The sequence below is a fragment of the Procambarus clarkii genome, chromosome 31 (assembly GCF_040958095.1).
Source record: "Procambarus clarkii isolate CNS0578487 chromosome 31, FALCON_Pclarkii_2.0, whole genome shotgun sequence".
Classification (NCBI taxonomy): Eukaryota; Metazoa; Arthropoda; class Malacostraca; order Decapoda; family Cambaridae; genus Procambarus; species Procambarus clarkii.
In genome coordinates this window covers 43,813,444-43,832,181 of record NC_091180.1, presented here as the reverse complement: position 1 = coordinate 43,832,181, position 18,738 = coordinate 43,813,444, and positions in this window count along the sequence as shown.

Sequence of the window (18,738 nt, the reverse complement as noted above, 5' to 3'; positions counted from 1 at the left end):
CTAACCTCACCAAACCTATCTTTATAGGTTAGGTTAGGTTAGGGTAGTCGAAAAACAATTAATTCATGAAAACTTGGCTTATTAGGCAAATCGGGCCTTGCATAGTAGGCTGAGAAGTACGTTCTGGCTACTAGGTTTGACATATATATATATATATATGTCGTAGGGTTGGTTAGGTTCGGTCATATATCTACGTTAATTTTAACTCCAATAAAAAAATTGACCTCATACATAATGAAATGGGTAGCTTTATCATTTCATAAGAAAAAAATTACAGAAAATATATTAATTCAGGAAAACTTGGGTTATTAGGCAAATCAGGCCTTGCATAGTAGGCTAAGAAGTGCGTTCTTGCTACTAGGTACGACATATATATGTATATGTATATATATATATATAAATATATATATATATATATATATATATATATATATATAAATTTATATATATATATATATATATATATATATATATATATATATATATATATATATATATATATATATATATATATATATATTATTAAATATGACCGAAAAAGTAAGATTAATAATTCTAACACGAATTTTCTCAATCTTTCGTACATTTCTTTTCACTGTTTGTGGTAATTCAAAAATCAATTCTCCAAAATTAATTTTTATTTCTAGTCTGACGCGACACTTGAGCGCGTTTCGTAAAACTTATTACATTTTCAAAGACTTCAGTTTAAACATACACAACTGAATAGAACTTACACATCTCCGATTTGTTTATATCTACATTTGAGTGAAGTGGATGGGGTGAGGTGGTATTTAATAAGGTATTAATTTCACCAACACAAGACAGAACACGAAACAATGGGTATTGAATAGAAGTGATTGTAGAAAGCCTATTGGTCCATATTTCTTGATGCTTCTATATTGGAGCGGAGTCTTGAGGTGGGTAGAATATAGTTGTGCATTAATTGGCTGTTGATTGCTGGTGTTGACTTCTTGATGTGTAGTGCCTCGCAAACGTCAAGCCGCCTGCTATCGCTGTATCTATCGATGATTTCTGTGTTGTTTACTAGGATTTCTCTGGCGATGGTTTGGTTGTGGGAAGAGATTATATGGTCATATAATATATATTATATGGTCTTTTTCGGTCATATTTAATAATATATGTCTACAGGAAAGACTGCTACCAAAATATACTAATATTAAAACGCACGACCCAGCAGCAAGGAATCAAGCCTTCACGATAAAATATCGCCAGGACCTGATTCGTGATCAGATATACAAGGCAGAGAATGAAATCAAAGACAACAAAACGCAACTACTTCATGCTACGAACGAGTGGAGAAATAGCAACATCGACGAAAGTATCCGTACCCGCATTGAACAACACCTCAACATCCTCACAGATCGACATCACCTCAGCACTGAAACAAGGATTATAAAGAAACTAACAACGTTATATGGAGGACCTATGGCAATTCCACGACCAAGATATGGCTTCCTGAACCTTGCAGGAATTAACCTCTCTGAGGACCAAGTCACTCTCCTAAATCTGGGCATAAACTGTCATGTTATGTCCAGACCGAGTGAGATGGCCCGGAAACTGGAGTTGGAAATTCTGTTGGACGACATATTCGACCTCGAGACACAAAAGAAGGTCACTACCAAAGATACCTTACAAGCAGAACTTATTGCGGAAGGAGGAAAGAATCGAGGCAATTACAGAAGCACCATACTGTCCCCCGAGCTCAAAGCGGCAGCCAAAAGCCTTCGTGAGAACAAGGAGATAGTTGTCAGGAGAGGTGACAAGTCGCCAATATACGTCATTCTTAAAAAAGACGAATATCTGGCGAAAATGAACCTCATACTCTGTGACCAACCTAAATTCCAAAGGGTAACGAAGGACACTACAGCCGAATTGAAAGCATAGGTCAACAAACTAATCGAAACTGTGAACGCCAAGAAATCAGGACTCTACCTGCCAAAGATTATTGGGGAATATAAACCTGGATATGCGTATGGAAATGGCAAGACACACAAGCCTGGAAACCCACTTCGGCCAATCATTAGCCAGATACCCACACCCACGTACAGACTAGTGAAGCTACTCAACGGCCTGCTGACTCCTTATGTCCCTTGCGCCTTCAGCCTGAAGTCGCCAAAGGAATTTGTTGACTTACTGCGGGGCACACGGGCCACAGGAATAAGAGCCTCGTTGGACGTAGAATCGCTATTCACCAACGTACCAGTGGACGAGACAATCGGGATGATAGCCGACAGAGTGTATCGTGATCCAGCCTCTACTCCTCTTGACGTACCAGAAAATATGCTAAGGAAACTACTCCAAGCTTGTACTAAAGAGGCACCCTTCTTGAGCCCGGATGGGCACATGTATAAGCAGGTAGATGGGGTCGCCATGGGTTCTCCCCTAGGTGTCCTGTTTGCAAACTTCTACATGGGTACCATCGAGCAAAAAGTCTTAGTCGACATGAACTTGAAACCGGCCATATACTGCAGGTATGTTGACGACATTTTTACACAGGTACCTGATGTCAGACATCTGCAGGAGCTGAAGGAGGCATTTGAGCAGAGTTCCGTGCTGCGTTTCACTTACGAGATGGAAAAGGATGGGAAACTGCCCTTTATAGATGTAACAGTCATGGAAAAGAGCGGAGGTTTCCACACTGCAGTCTACACTAAGGAAACGAACATAGGAATGTGCCTAAATGCCAAAAGCGACTGCCCAGATAGGTACAAGAGGAGTGTTGTTAACGCATATGTCGACCGTGCTCTCAGCCACAACTCAGAATGGAAGCAAGTCGACGAAGAACTCTGTAGGGTAAGGCAGGTCCTAGTCAACAACGGCTTCTCCAATGGTTTCGTCGAAGACATCATAAGAAGGAAAGTGAAACGCCATGCAACCTCTGAAGAGACAACCAACACAACACCTGTACCCCCTATTAGACTATTTTACAGGAACTTCTTTTCCACAGCTCATAAAACGGAGGAAAGGGTCCTGAAAGATATTGTTAATAGAAACGTTATCCCTACAAACAAAAATCAGAGGATACAACTGACGATTTACTATGAAACCAGAAAAACGGCCAGCCTACTCATGAGAAACTCTCCAGACACAAAACAGAATGCTTTAAAAGAGACCAACGTCGTCTATGCCTTTAAATGCCCTCTTGGGGACTGTAAGCTCCAAAAAACCCAGCATATAGGCAAGACAACAACATCTCTTTCTAGGCGTTTAACGATGCATAAGGAACAGGGCTCCATTAAGGAACATATAATCTCTTCCCACAACCAAACCATCGCCAGAGAAATCCTAGTAAACAACACAGAAATCATCGATAGATACAGCAATAGCAGGCGGCTTGACGTTTGCGAGGCACTACACATCAAGAAGTCAACACCAGCAATCAACAGCCAATTATTGCACAACTATATTCTACCCACCTCAAGACTCCGCTCCAATATAGAAGCATCAAGAAATATGGACCAATAGGCTTTCTACAAACACTTCTATTCAATACCCATTGTTTGTGTTCTGTCTTGTGTTGATACTTTTAATACCCTATTAATATCCCCTCTTGTTCTGTCTTGTGTTAATGCCACATCACCCCTCCCACCTCACTCAAATGTAGATATAAAATCGGAGATACGATTCAGTTGTGTATTTGTGAACTAAAGTCTTTGAAAATGTAATAAGTTTTACGAAACGCGCCCGTGTCGCGTCTGACTAGAAATAAAAATGAATTTTGGAGAATTGATTTTTTATTTACCTCCAACAGTGAAGCGTAATGTACGAAAGATTGAGAAAATTCGTGTTAGAATTATTAATCTTACTTTTTCGGTCACATTTAATAATATATATATATATATATATATATATATATATATATATATATATATATATATATATATATATATATATATATATGCGAACAAGCCTGAATGGTCCCCAGGACAATATGCAACTGAAAACTCACACCCCAGAAGTGACTCGAACCCATACTCCCGGGAGCAACGCAACTGGTATGTACAAGACGCCTTAATCCACTTGACCATCACGACCGGACATAATGAGGTGATAGCCGAGGCTATTTGAACCACCCCACCGCCGGCACTCGGATAGTAATCTTGGGCATAGCATTTTACCAAATCACCTCATTCTTTGGGGCACATGTGAGGAACACAAATGCGAACAAGCCTGAATGGTCCCCAGGACAATATGCAACTGAAAACTCACACCCCAGAAGTGACTCGAACCCATACTCCCGGGAGCAACGCAACTGGTATGTACAAGACGCCTTAATCTACTTGACCATCACGACCGGACATAATGAGGTGATAGCCGAGGCTATTTGAACCACCCCACCGCCGGCACTCGGATAGTAATCTTGGGCATAGCATTTTACCAAATCACCTCATTCTTTGGGGCACACGTGAGGAACACAAATGCGAACAAGCCTGAATGGTCCCCAGGACAATATGCAACTGAAAACTCACACCCCAGAAGTGACTCGAACCCATACTCCCGGGAGCAACGCAACTGGTATGTACAAGACGCCTTAATCCACTTGACCATCACGACCGGACATAATGAGGTGATAGCCGAGGCTATTTGAACCACCCCACCGCCGGCACTCGGATAGTAATCTTGGGCATAGCATTTTACCAAATCACCTCATTCTTTGGGGCACACGTGAGGAACACAAATGCGAACAAGCCTGAATGGTCCCCAGGACAATATGCAACTGAAAACTCACACCCCAGAAGTGACTCGAACCCATACTCCCGGGAGCAACGCAACTGGTATGTACAAGACGCCTTAATCTACTTGACCATCACGACCAGACATAATGAGGTGATAGCCGAGGCTATTTGAACCACCCCACCGCCGGCACTCGGATAGTAATCTTGGGCATAGCATTTTACCAAATCACCTCATTCTTTGGGGCACACGTGAGGAACACAAATGCGAACAAGCCTGAATGGTCCCCAGGACAATATGCAACTGAAAACTCACACCCCAGAAGTGACTCGAACCCATACTCCCGGGAGCAACGCAACTGGTATGTACAAGACGCCTTAATCCACTTGACCATCACGACCGGACATAATGAGGTGATAGCCGAGGCTATTTGAACCACCCCACCGCCGGCACTCGGATAGTAATCTTGGGCATAGCATTTTACCAAATCACCTCATTCTTTGGGGCACACGTGAGGAACACAAATGCGAACAAGCCTGAATGGTCCCCAGGACAATATGCAACTGAAAACTCACACCCCAGAAGTGACTCGAACCCATACTCCCGGGAGCAACGCAACTGGTATGTACAAGACGCCTTAATCCACTTGACCATCACGACCGAACATAATGAGGTGATAGCCGAGGCTATTTGAACCACCCCACCGCCGGCACTCGGATAGTAATCTTGGGCATAGCATTTTACCAAATCACCTCATTCTTTGGGGCACACGTGAGGAACACAAATGCGAACAAGCCTGAATGGTCCCCAGGACAATATGCAACTGAAAACTCACACCCCAGAAGTGACTCGAACCGATACTCCCGGGAGCAACGCAACTGGTATGTACAAGACGCCTTAATCCACTTGACCATCACGACCGGACATGGTTTCGAGTCACTTCTGGGGTGTGAGTTTTCAGTTATATATATATATATATATGTATATATATATATATATATAATATATAATATATAATATATATAGTGTGTGTGTAATTACCTAAGTGTAGTTACAGGATGAGACCGTCTTCCCAGCACTCTTTGTCATATAACGCTTTGAAACTACTGACAGTCTTGGCCTCCACCACCTTCTCACCTAACTTGTTCCAACCGTCTACCACTCTATTTGCGAAAGTGAATTTTCTTATATTTCTTTATCATCTGTGTTAAGCTAGTTTCAATCTATGACCTCCTGTTCTTGAAGTTCCAGGTCTCAGGAAATCTTCCCTGTCGATTTTATCAATTCCTGTTACTATTTTGTATGTAGTGATCATATCACCTCTTTCTTCTGTCTTTTAGTTTTGGCATATTTAATGCCTCTAACCTCTCCTCGTAGCTCTTGCCCTTCAGTTCTGGGAGCCACTTAGTAGCATGTCTTTGCACCTTTTCCAGTTTGTTGACGTGCTTCTTAAGATATGGGCCAACTTCTGTTGTTGGGCACCACACAACAGCTGCATATTCTAGCTTTGGCGTAACAAAAGTCATGAACAATTTCTTTAGTATATCACCATCCATGTATTTAAACGCAATTCTAAAGTTAGAAAGCGTAGCATAGGCTCCTCGCACAATATTCTTTGTGGTCCTCAGGTGATAGTTTTCTATCTAGAACCACCCCTAGATCTCTTTCTTTATCAGAATTCTTTAAAGATTTCTCACATAATGTATAGGTTGTGTGGGGTCTATGTTCTCCTGTTCCACATTCCATAACATGGCATTTATTAACATTAAATTCCATTTACCAAGTGGTGCTCCATATACTTATTTTATCCAGGTTTTCTTGAAGGGCATGACAATCATCTAAATTTCTTATCCTTCCTATTATCTTAGCATCATCAGCAAACATGTTCATGTAATTCTGTATACCAACTGGTAGATCATTTATGTAGACAATAAACATCACTGGTGCAAGAACTGAACCCTGTGGTACTCCACTTGTGACATATCCTCCAGTCCGATACATTGCCTCTGATTACTGCCCTCATTTTTCTATCAGTCAGAAAATTTTTCATCCATGTTAGAAGCTTACCTGTCACCCCTCCAATATTTTCCAGTTTCCAGAACAACCTCTCTATGTGGAACTCTGTCGAATGCCTTTTTTAGGTCCAGATAGATGCAGTCAACCCAACCATCTCTTTCCTGTAATATATCTGTTGCTCGATCATAGAAACTGAGTAAATTCGATACACAGGATCTTCCAAATCGAAAACCATACTGTCTGTCTGAAATTATATCATTTCTCTCCAGGCGTTCTACCCATTTAGTTTTAATTATTTTTTCCAATATTCCAATTCCAATTTTTTCCAATAATGTGTGTGTGTGTATGTATATTTGTGTTGTTGAATATGACCGAAAGTCATAGTCTTTCTGCCCCTCTCCTTACTGCTATTGTTGTTTCTCGCATCTTTGTATTGCTTGTATGTTTGGGCAATTTTTCCCCTTTTCCTAGTTCTGCATCTCTGCTTTAGTATAAATTTTGTTGTGCCATTATCATATATTTCACAAAACTTGACATACATCTCATTTACTTCATGTCCTAACAGCAAGTGTTTGTCAAATTCCTTAAGGAAATATCTGAGTTCCCCATAATGACCTCTCCAAAACAGGTTTTTCAACTGCTTCAAGCTCATTTTCTTCCAGATTATAATGCATTGCATACTTTATTCCCAAAAAGACATGGTCACTTTTACCCAAGTGACCATGTCACTTGGGTAAAAGGAGGGAGGTACTGAAAGGAGGAAAAGGGAGGTACCAAAGGAGGGAGGTACTGAATGATAAATATATCTTTCTCTTTCCTGGTAAATATAATATCCAGCATGGAGGGAACATCCCCTTCCCTCATCCTCGTAGCTTGTTTAACATGTAGAAACATGAATGTTTACAGGGTGAGGTTTACGAAATTATATATATATATATATATATATATATATATATATATATATATATATATATATATATATATATATATATATATATATATATATATAATATATAAATAAAGTTTGTGTGTGTGTAATTTATATAAATAAATAATTAAATATTAATTTTGTTAATATCTTTTCAGGGAAAACTTGCAAGTACAATTCGTATACAAGAGGGGCAAGAAGAGCCAGAGGATGTCTACTAAGAAAATATATAAGTCTTTATCCTCACACTCTTGATATATGGTCTTCTCTGGTCTCTTTATTTTCTCTCCTCACAAATGTCCCTTTTTTTTATTTCTTTTACGTTTCTCTCCTGTTTTTCTTGTCTTTTAATCTCTCCTTTCCTCCTCTCTTCTAACACCTCTCGTTTCCTGTCTCTTCTAGCTTCTCTCTTCCTTTACTTTTTATATTTGTGGTATTCATTTATGTCATTTTTATCTTGTATATTTTTCTTGTATCTTTTTCTTATCTTGTGTTTCTCTTCCCCTTCTCTTCAATGATTTCTTATTTCTCTCCTCTCTGTTGTTTCTGTTCTGTCTTCTCTCTCCTTGCCTTAATTTTGTTCTGTCTCCTCTTTTGTTGTGTGTGTGTCTTTCTGTCTCTGTCTGTCTCTCTCTTTCTCTCTCTCTCTCTCTCTCTCTCTCTCTCTCTCTCTCTCTCTCTCTCTCTCTCTCTCTCTCTCTCTCTCTCTCTCTCTCTCTCTCTCTCTCTCTCTCTCTCTCTCTCTCTCTCTCTCTCTCTCTCTCTCTCTCTCTCTCTTTCTTTCTCTTTCTTTCTCTCTTTCTCTCGCTCTCTCTCTGGCTCTCTTGCTCTCTCTCTCTGGCTCTCTTGCTCTCTCTCTCTCTCTCTGGCTCTCTCTCTGGCTCTCTTGCTCTCTCTGTCTGGCTCTCTCTCTGGCTCTCTCTCTCTGGCTCTCTCTCTCTGGCTCTCTCTCTGGCGCTCTCTCTCTCTCTCTCTCTGGCTCTCTCTCTCTCTGTCTCTCTCTCTCTGGCTCTGGCTCTCTCTCTCTCTGGCTCTGGCTCTCTCTCTCTGGCTCTGGCTCTCTCTCTCTGGCTCTCTCTCTCTGGCTCTCTCTCTCTGGCTCTCTCTCTGGCGCTCTCTCTCTCTCTCTCTCTGGCTCTCTCTCTCTCTCTCTCTCTCTCTCTGGCTCTGGCTCTCTCTCTCTCTGGCTCTGGCTCTCTCTCTCTGGCTCTGGCTCTCTCTCTCTGGCTCTCTCTCTCTGGCTCTCTCTCTCTCTCTGGCTCTGGCTCTCTCTCTCTCTCTCTCTCTCTCTGTCTCCGGCTCTCTCTCTCTCTCTCTCTGGCTCTCTCTTTCTCTCTGGCTCTCTCTCTCTCTGGCTCTGGCTCTCTCTCTCTGGCTCTGGCTCTCTCTCTCTCTCTCTGGCTCTCTCTTTCTCTCTGGCTCTCTCTGGCTCTCTCTCTCTCTCTCTCTCTCTCTCTGGCTCTCTGGCTCTCTCTCTCTCTCTCTCTCTGGCTCTCTCTCTCTCTCTCTGGCTCTCTCTCTCTCTGGCTCTCTCTCTCTCTCTCTCTCTGGCTCTCTCTCTCTCTCTGGCTCTCTCTCTCTCTCTGGCTCTGACTCTCTCTCTGGCTCTGACTCTCTCTCTCTCTGGCTCTCTCTTTCTCTGGCTCTGTGGCGCTCTCTCTCTGGCTCTCGCTCTCTCTCTCTGGCTCTCATATTTCATTTGATTTAAAAATGTCTGAGATTTTTACTTAATCCAAGTTATATTGCATGGTGCTAATATGATTATTATACATGACTGTTTTTTCTTTTCTTTTTCTCTCTCTTTCTCCCTTTCTTTCTTTCTTTTTCTTTCCTTCTCTCTCTCTTTTTCTACATGAATATTATACTTGACTGTGTTTACATTCACTTGTAGATTTTTATTTTTAGTTAATTAGTCCTAAACTTTTGATTAATAGATTTTTATTATTAGTCATAGAAAAACTATAGTGTTATATGTATACTCGGAAAATTTTACTTGTTTTAGTTTTAAGTAACAATAACTGCTTGTAACGTCAGACTGATCTCAGCATGACATGAATCACAGGCTGCTTGATCACAAAATCTATTGTGTTCGCATATTGCATATATAGATTTTTATAGATTTTTAAATTTTTACTTTTATATTCTGTTATAGATATAGTCTATATATTTCGAGCTATTACATATATTTTGTTGTATTACTCATTCCTAATTAAATAAATATAAAATTTTAATTCTCTTTTTGTACCCTATTTATTTGTAATTTACAAATACATATATAGGATGTCCATTTCTTTCTCAGATATGTCTTCTTTCTTTGTCTCCCTTTCTATTTCAGATATGAATTAAAAAATTATTATACCCTAATTTACTGTAAACGTTTTAATGTAGGTAATTAAAAGATTATAAAAAAGTTTTTAGAAATGTTAATTATTTACATTCTAAGGTCGTATATAAAAGTTCTCAAAAAACATTTTCTAAACGTAATTATAAACGTGCTGAAAACAATGAAATGTCGTTTTTAGGATGTTTTAAACACGTGAAAATGTTTGCTGGGAATGGTGTCGGATTTTCCGACATAATTCCCCAGGGGGCTGCTCACGGGTCGAAGTCCTCTTTAGAACAGACGAACACCGATCCTCCTCCTTCGAATTATTAGATTAATTTGATGTTAGTAGGTAGTAATCACACATTTGTGCGTCTGTTCGTACAGGACGGATGTCCCGTACTAGAGTTGCAGGGGTTAGAAGTCTAATGCGATTTCATTTCCCTGTTAACTCTTGAAAGGCTAATATTCAAGCCTAATTACATATTATTTAACCCAGGAGACTGAATGTGATCAAGTACTACAGTCAAGTATGATTCAGGGACTGCAGTGAGATCAGTGACATTAGATATATTTTGAAGTTTCTTCAGGTAACTGGTCACTGATATATAAACACTGAGGCCCTTGGAATACATCTTGATTAAATAATAAATGTATCAAATCAGTCATCAGATTTATTAGGGTTTAATTTAGTTAATTGATTCAGAAGATTGAATAGCTCATCATTAAAGTAAAGAATGGTTCTGAGACTGCAGTGGGTTCAGTGACATTGGTCGCAGTGACTTGTAGCTGTTTTAGGCTACTGTTCACTGATTTGCCACTGAGGCCTCATGAACTCATCTTCAGCTTCAAATGATGATACTAACATCAACCTCTGTTGGTATAGTCAGCTGTAATCTCCTTAGTATAATGCTATTGGAGAAATATAATCAGCTGATAAATTTAGATTTCTATTGGTATTGTTTATCTGCAGGCATAGGTCTCCTCAGGCTTGATACTGGGCCTGAGAGTAATTTACCTCCTGCAGAGTTTAACATGGTTATGCCCTGATATTTAGTAGGGCTACCAATGAATTGATGGTAGTAGTCTGTCCCCACAAGGACAGCCATTTGGCATTTGATTTGCTCAAATTTACCTGCAGCTGCTTGATAATAGCTTTCCAGGTCAGCATAATCAACTTGAGATTGTTGTGACAAATCTTCACATTTCTTGATCTGTCTTGTTAAATGGCCTTTAAGACCTGCAAGGGTTCTTTTCATTCTCCCTGCATTATTCATACTGGCTAGTTGGTGAAGCCTTGTGGGACTTGTACTTGGGCTGCTCATAATACTGAACAAACACTAATGGTAGCCTAGGGTAAATTCTGCACTCACTAGGCAATAATCCTACCTCTACTAGAGGTTAGCACTTAAAATTAATACACATTATATATATACAATCATACACACTAATGATTTGAGTGATAAACCAGTGTCATGGAAGTACCTTTAGGTTAGCTCTTCTATATCACCCTAGGATGGTAGAGACACTAATTAATCACTCAAAGGTGTAATGATCATAAGTAATTTATTATATATACAACTCAATTCGAGTTGATAAAAATTACACCCAAAATAGGGTCTGGACCATTCATTAATGGTGTTAGGTTGTTGAATATAGTACAACTGACTATGGTAATAATGGGACTAGGATGAACGATAATAGTTCAACTAGTCAATGGTAAATATCCTACCCTGTTGTGGGTTGGCAATTAGTAAATATTATACTGTGATCACTAGTGCAATTTATATTAAATAATTCTCTATTTTGGAGAAATAATATACACAATTATTGATAATAGCCTCTTAATTAGCCTCTATGAAACTTTTAATATTTTCTAGAAGTATTAAATATTATTAGTGACCTCGCGAAATAAACTCCACAAAATTCGTAGATAATCTCTCGCGAAATTTAACACCACGAAATCCGTGAACAATCTCGCGACACAGTCACTAATTTGGCTGGCTTCTATATTAGCGCTGTCCTTTCACAGAATAACACGCCACCAAATCTGTGGGTGTGCATGAAACCGCTGACTAAGGCTGATCTGAGCTGAGGGAGGCTCCTGAGCTCCCTCGAGGCTACGCTGCCATCTTTGACTGGCTTTGTTTAAATCACACTGCACTAGTTATTTAATGAATCCACTGGTTAACTGGTTCATTCGGTACTAAGATGACCAAATGTGGGTTCAAAGGACCGAATATTCCGGTTCTGAAGGTCCAAATAATGTGGGTTTCGAAGGACCAAATAATGTGGGAACCGACCTGTGAGATTTATATTTATTTAAATTATATGAATTTATATTTACGTTAATTCGTATACTTCGATAGCAATTTGTATAATGATAAGTGGACTGTATTTCTGCAATAATCTCATAATCTCACAAATCGATCCTCTACACATTAGGGGGGTTTATATTAATTAAATTTATATATATGCAGCCAATCAAACTACAGTATTAGACTACATACATTGAAGAGGTTCCTTATCTTATAGTACAGCAGGTTAGTCCACCAGGTATAACTAGGGTGTAGACTCCACATTTTCCCTCTTTGAGGTAGCTTCCATCACCCTGGTAACTGATGTACAAAGCATGCTTCCTCGTCTTGACCTGTCAAAAGGGCGCTAGCTGTAAAGCCAGATACCTATATATGACAAGGTATATCAGAGAAAACACTGTACATAGAACCTTAAAGACCTGGCTTAATTACCTTTAGTTTGAGGCTACCACGTGCTCTAACCGGTCCACCCTATATAATGACATTAATGGCCACTAATGATAGATAATGGGTTTCGGAAAGAACACTTAACTTGATTTGTTGACAGCGTGTTGATAATGGTACACCTTTGGTTTCCATAACACTACGTCCAAGTAAAATTAACAGGAGCCGTATTTGCTCCTGTGAGCCTCTGGTCTAGTATCAACAACAATGTCTAACACTCCATACTATTGACGCTACTGGCCGACATTGTCCAGATATGATAGGAGCCGAATTTGCTCCACGCGTCTCGGAGGTGACAACAACAATGGCTGCCCCTCCTTCCTCCCTGACGCCTGGCCTACATTGTCCAGATGTCAATAAGTGATAGAAGGGTCACATTTACTCTACTTTAATATTGATAATTAAGTTAATTTATATGAGATGTTTTATGATGGTAAAGTCCAAAGACTAATGTATTTAAGAATAATTCCCACCATAATAGGTGGTGAATTATAATAGTGTGTGGTGATGATATCCCGTTTTCTTTAGACGGTAATTCCACTACAAGTTACATTTTCTATGGGTAACTTGTTGGTAATACAGCAGCAATTATTATCTGTCTGTATGATATTAAATGGTGTCGGATTTTCCGACAGCGCCGAGAGGATTAGAGTGAAGACCCGCAGGGCTACGGTGAGTGACGTTGAGAGTAAACTGTTGCACACCCAGAGTAAGAGGTAAACCCCAACAGTATGTTAGTACGTTAGTACACACATAACGAATGTCCCGTAATTGTCAAGGACAGACAAGACTTTAAGTCTTGTAAAGGAACTCATGTTAAATGGAAAACATGGAATTGTGAGTCATCCAAAGTTAGTAACTACTAAAGCTTACAATGCACTCAAAGACTGGTGTCGCGATGACGTGTAACGGTTATGTTACTAAATCTTAAAGTTTTGTAAACTCATAGATGCTCTAGATGGAATAATGTTATAGTTGACAGCCTACACAAACAAATTCATGATTAAATCATACAATTTAAGGTAACTGAGACTCCACTGTGAGGTGAATGTCTTGGGTCATTGTGACTTGTAACTGATTTGTTACTTGACATCACAACACAGCATCATCACGATTATTCAAATTGGATGGTAAATTAATTACTCTTAGTCAGAGCTATAATAGGCTTGTAGTTTCCGTTTACATTGTTGAGCAGCTGCTCAAGGTGGGCGGGTGCTCGGTGGATCAGAATTGTTGTCTTCAGAAACTGTAGGTGAAGTTGGTTCTGTTAAACACTCTCGTTCTGCTAATTCGAGAGGTACCAACTTCTCTAATGTTTTTAGGGTAGTTGTGCCTCGGCACAAAACCCGTGCTACTCTCAGGATGCCTTGGTGATCTGGGTGGATAGAGACAATTTTGCCTATAGGCCATTCTGACCTGGGTCCATCACTGTCAATCAATACTAGGTCTCCTGGTTTGAGTTGAACTTTATTAAAGGGGCTCCATAGTGGTACTCTTGTAGAGCTGTGAGGTACTCTCGAGTCCACACCTCATTCCACCTTTCAATTACTCTCGAGAGATGTTGGTAACTTTCCACTAAATCATTCCTAGTCACATAGGAAGGGTCGACGCGATCCTCTTCTGCCAAAGGTATCAGAGGGCTCAGCAGGCTTCCATGTAATAAATGTGAGGGACTCAGGGGGTTCTCTCTGTGAGAAGTCATCTGATAGGTAAGTTAATGAGCGATTGTTGACTCGCGCCTCAATTTCCATGACGAGTGTTTGGAGTTCAGATAAACTAATTTTCTGTCGATGCAAGGTCTTCCTTAAACATTTCTTGACAGTCCCTATCATACGTTCGTAGAACCCACCTTGCCAGGGGGCTCTGGGAGTAATAAATTTCCAGTGGCATTGTCGTCTCTGCATGACAGACTGCACTTCTGGATGATTCCATATCTCTCGTAGGCAGGCTTCTCCTGCCACAAAATTTGAACCATTATCAGATATCATTAGTTTGGGACAGGATCTGCGAGATGCAAACCTATGAAAAGATTGGATGAAGGCTTCGGCACTCATATCAGAAGTCACTTCTAGATGTACGCCTCGTGTGGTTGCACACGTGAAGAGGCAAATATATGCTTTCACTGGTATCTTATCTGGAGTGCCAGTGAGAAGCAAGGCTCCTGTGTAATCGACCCCAGTGGTCTAAAATAGGACGAAGATGGACTACTATCTCCTTAGGGAGTGGTGGAGGTACTGGGTAAGGACACACTCGAGCGTCGTATCTTTTGCAGATTACACAGAACTTAATGATTGATTTGACAGTTTGACGACTTTAGGGAAGCCAATATTTCTGTCTCAAGTCGGTAAGAGTGTCCAACATTCCACCATGCAAAGTACCATATTGATGATGATGTAAAACTAGAAATTTTGTAATAATGTGGTGACGTGGTAGAAGGATCGGATTCTTTGTATCCAAATCAATTTCTGCATGAAGCAGACGTCCTCCACACCTTAATATGTTATGAGTGTTGGTATCATATTAGATACCTAGAGACTTGGTTAATTTATCTGGAAGATTTTCATATTCACTTCCATACGTCTCTTGTTGTGCACGTTTGATCCAGTACAGGATAGGATTGGGAAACTTATGCCTGATTCCTATCTTAGCAAGAAAGTCAAACACATGTGTTGTCACTCTTAATAACTTACTCAAGTTAGAATAATTGTGAGGATTAATAGCTGAGTTACGATGAGGTTCTGGGTCTTTCATGGGAGTAGTGATACTGGTTACTATGACTTGTGGTTTCTGTTTGGGCCACTGACCACTAACAAGCCATGAAGGTCCATTAAACCATATCGAAGACTTGATTAGTTGTTTTAAGGTTAACCCTCTTGATAAGTAATCTGCAGGATTGTCCTTAGTGGGACATGTCTGAATTTATATCCAGCAGATAATTCACGAATTTCCCTAACGCGATTACTAACGTAGGGAGTTTTATTGTTGTTATTTCTTACACATTGTAACACTGCCTCATTGTCTGACCACACTACGATTTCACCAATAAGGATATTATTGAGTGTCTTGGTCAGGCAATGAGCCAATCGTACTCCCACTAGCAATGCAGTTAACTCCATTTGAGGTAAAGATCTCTTCTTGATTGGAGCAACTCTTGCTTTAGATGTGAGTAAAAATGATTGTGCACTATTGATTAAGTAGGCTGCAGCGCCATACGCTTTGCCAGAGGCATCGCAAAAAACGTGTAAATTTGTGGGCAAGTTTTGTCCTGAAGCATTACGAGGAAATTTCAAAACACCTAATTGATTGAAATCCGTTGCGAGTATCTGCCATTTATCTTGCAACTCAATTGGCAATGGATCATCCCATCCCATATGTTTCTGCCAGCATTCCTGCATGAGGAGTTTGCCCCTTATTAATATAGGACTAAGTAAGCCTAAAGGGTCAAATGGTTGACTGACATACGAGAGTAATTTTCTCATGGTAAGGGATGAATTATTGGTTTGTACTGACTTGACATTCATCTCGTCAGTACCTGTGTTCCATTCCACGCCCAAAACTTTTAATTGATTAGGCACCTGATAACCCAGAAATTCTTTCTCGATTATCTGGTTTAATAATGATTTATTGTTTGAGGCCCATGATTGTAGTGGCATATTGGCTCCTAACAACTCACGGTTAGCCTCATGGTAGATTTCTACTAATTTGGATTTGTCATTCGTAGTTCCCTGGAAATTATCGACATACAAGTTGTCACTGATCTCCGTTTTATAAGGGCTATTTGACTTCCTCAAATGTGTTTCTAATGTGGCTTGAAGTAGAAACGGTGAAGAAGTCGCACCGAATAGCACAGAGGCAAACTGGTAGGTTATGACATCACTATTAGACGAGAACTCCTAGATGGATTTGAAGAAAGTAGAACAGTGCAAACTGGAACTAGTAGGTCCATTGTTCATCACAATGAAATGTGTGAAGTAAAACATGTATATGGGGCAAGTAACAAAGTCAGTAGACTAACAGATGTTGTCACAGCTCGTATAAGACTTGGCTACAAGTATCTCTGGCAGTTCGGCTTGTATAGGGATCTAGATGAAGTAAAGTGTAAAGTGTGTGGACATAGGCAGGGACACACACTCGAACACTATATCTTGGATTGTTGTAAAATTGAGCATTTTAGAGATAAATCTGGGCTCACTCTGTATGATATGGCAACCTATCTTATTACCATGGATAAATTACCTGAAATCCTTGCACTGTACCCACATTTTGCTTCCAGTAGATGAACGACATATGAGATTCAGAAACAAGTAGTGTATTGTGAGGACTAATAATAAACATAAGCTCCCCTATGACTCTGTAATATCCCCATTGGCCAAACTATTATGTATTAACGACAAGACCTACCATTAATGTATGATGACTTACTGTAAATATGTAGCTCTTGTAATAGCACTTTCTCTGTAACTAGCTGACATTGTATCTATAAGGTGTGAAGGATTGAAGAAATTGTTTATGTAATAATCTAAGATGAGGTCTGATAAAGACCTTTTGTGCCCTCTGTAATGCTTTTGCGCTACCGCTCACAGGATGAGTATGGGGTGCACAATAAACTAGCCGCCTTCGGCGGCAACAATCAATCAAAAATATCAGGATCCAGTGGGTTCTTAATCCAGAGAAACTTGGTGTAATTACTATCCTCCTCTTGCAAGCCTACTCTAAGGAAAGCCTTACTGATATCAGCAGTATGAGCAAAAATACCAGTGCGGAATCGTAATAATACATCATGTAGCCTTTGTGTCAGGCTAGGTCCCGTTTGGAGACATTCATTCAAGGAAACACTGTTTGTCTTCACTTTGGCACTACAGTTGAAGACAATACGTATTGGTGTTGTCAATGAATCTTTCACCACAGCGTGATGGGGTAAATAGTGACCTGTTTTTTGGTCATCATTATCAACAACTTCGATAAATTTACTATTGAGTTGTTGTTGAATTAATTGATGATACATGTTCAATTTATCTAGCTGTTTCTTCAGCCGTATTTATTGAGACTGTAATTGAGAGGCTGCCATGAAATAATTAACTGGAAGTTGTGGATGATTCAACTTCCATGGCAGTCTCACCCAGTATTGTTTGTCTTTATAGACAACTGTGTCCAGATATTGCTGGTAAGTCCACGTATCATCAGGACTTGGTTTATCAGGGACAATACCTAAAGTGTCTAAATCCCACAGACGATGTACAGGTGGATCAGACTCATTATCTTCAGATATTTCTCTGAAATGTAGGGGGTGACTGTTCCAAGCCTAGTCACGCCGCTATTGAATTGTTAGTTTGTTTGTTGGTTGACGCTGTTTTTTGTTGGAAAAGCACCGGTCCAGTAAGCAATTTGCCTCCAGCAGATGACAACAAATTCATTCCATGTTGTCTGGTGCATCCTGTTATAAATTTATAATAATAGTCAGTGCCTATTAGGATACCAACATCTGTGAGGCAGTCAGAATTTATCTTGTGATCTGCTAGCCTCATGCGGTTTCATTTGAGATATCTCGCAGTGCGAGCTAATCCTGTGACCTGCAGGTCTGAAGGAAGTTTATCTACTACTACCGCTTGTATTGGACTAGTGGAAGATCCAAGTCTCACTAACACCTTGACTACTTGGTATTCCCGAGGTCCACTATTAGTCAAGAACCCAGAAATATTCAGTCTCACACTTTTGGCAGGTTATAATTTCAACTGCTCGACTAATTGTTGTGTGATGAAGGTTTTCTGTGATCCTTGATCAAAGAGACCTCTAGTGTTAACTCTAGAGTTCCTATCAATTAGTTTAAGTTGAGCTGTAGGCAGAGTGGTATTATTGCCTGACTCAGTAGCAAGTACATTTATTTCTTGGTGTACCTTGCAATATTCTACTGTGGTAGAATTCATAGAATCCTCCCTAGGTGTCACAGATTGTGTAGAAGTTTTTCTAAATAAGGCATGATGATGTACACCTTTGTTGCATCTACTGCATAACCG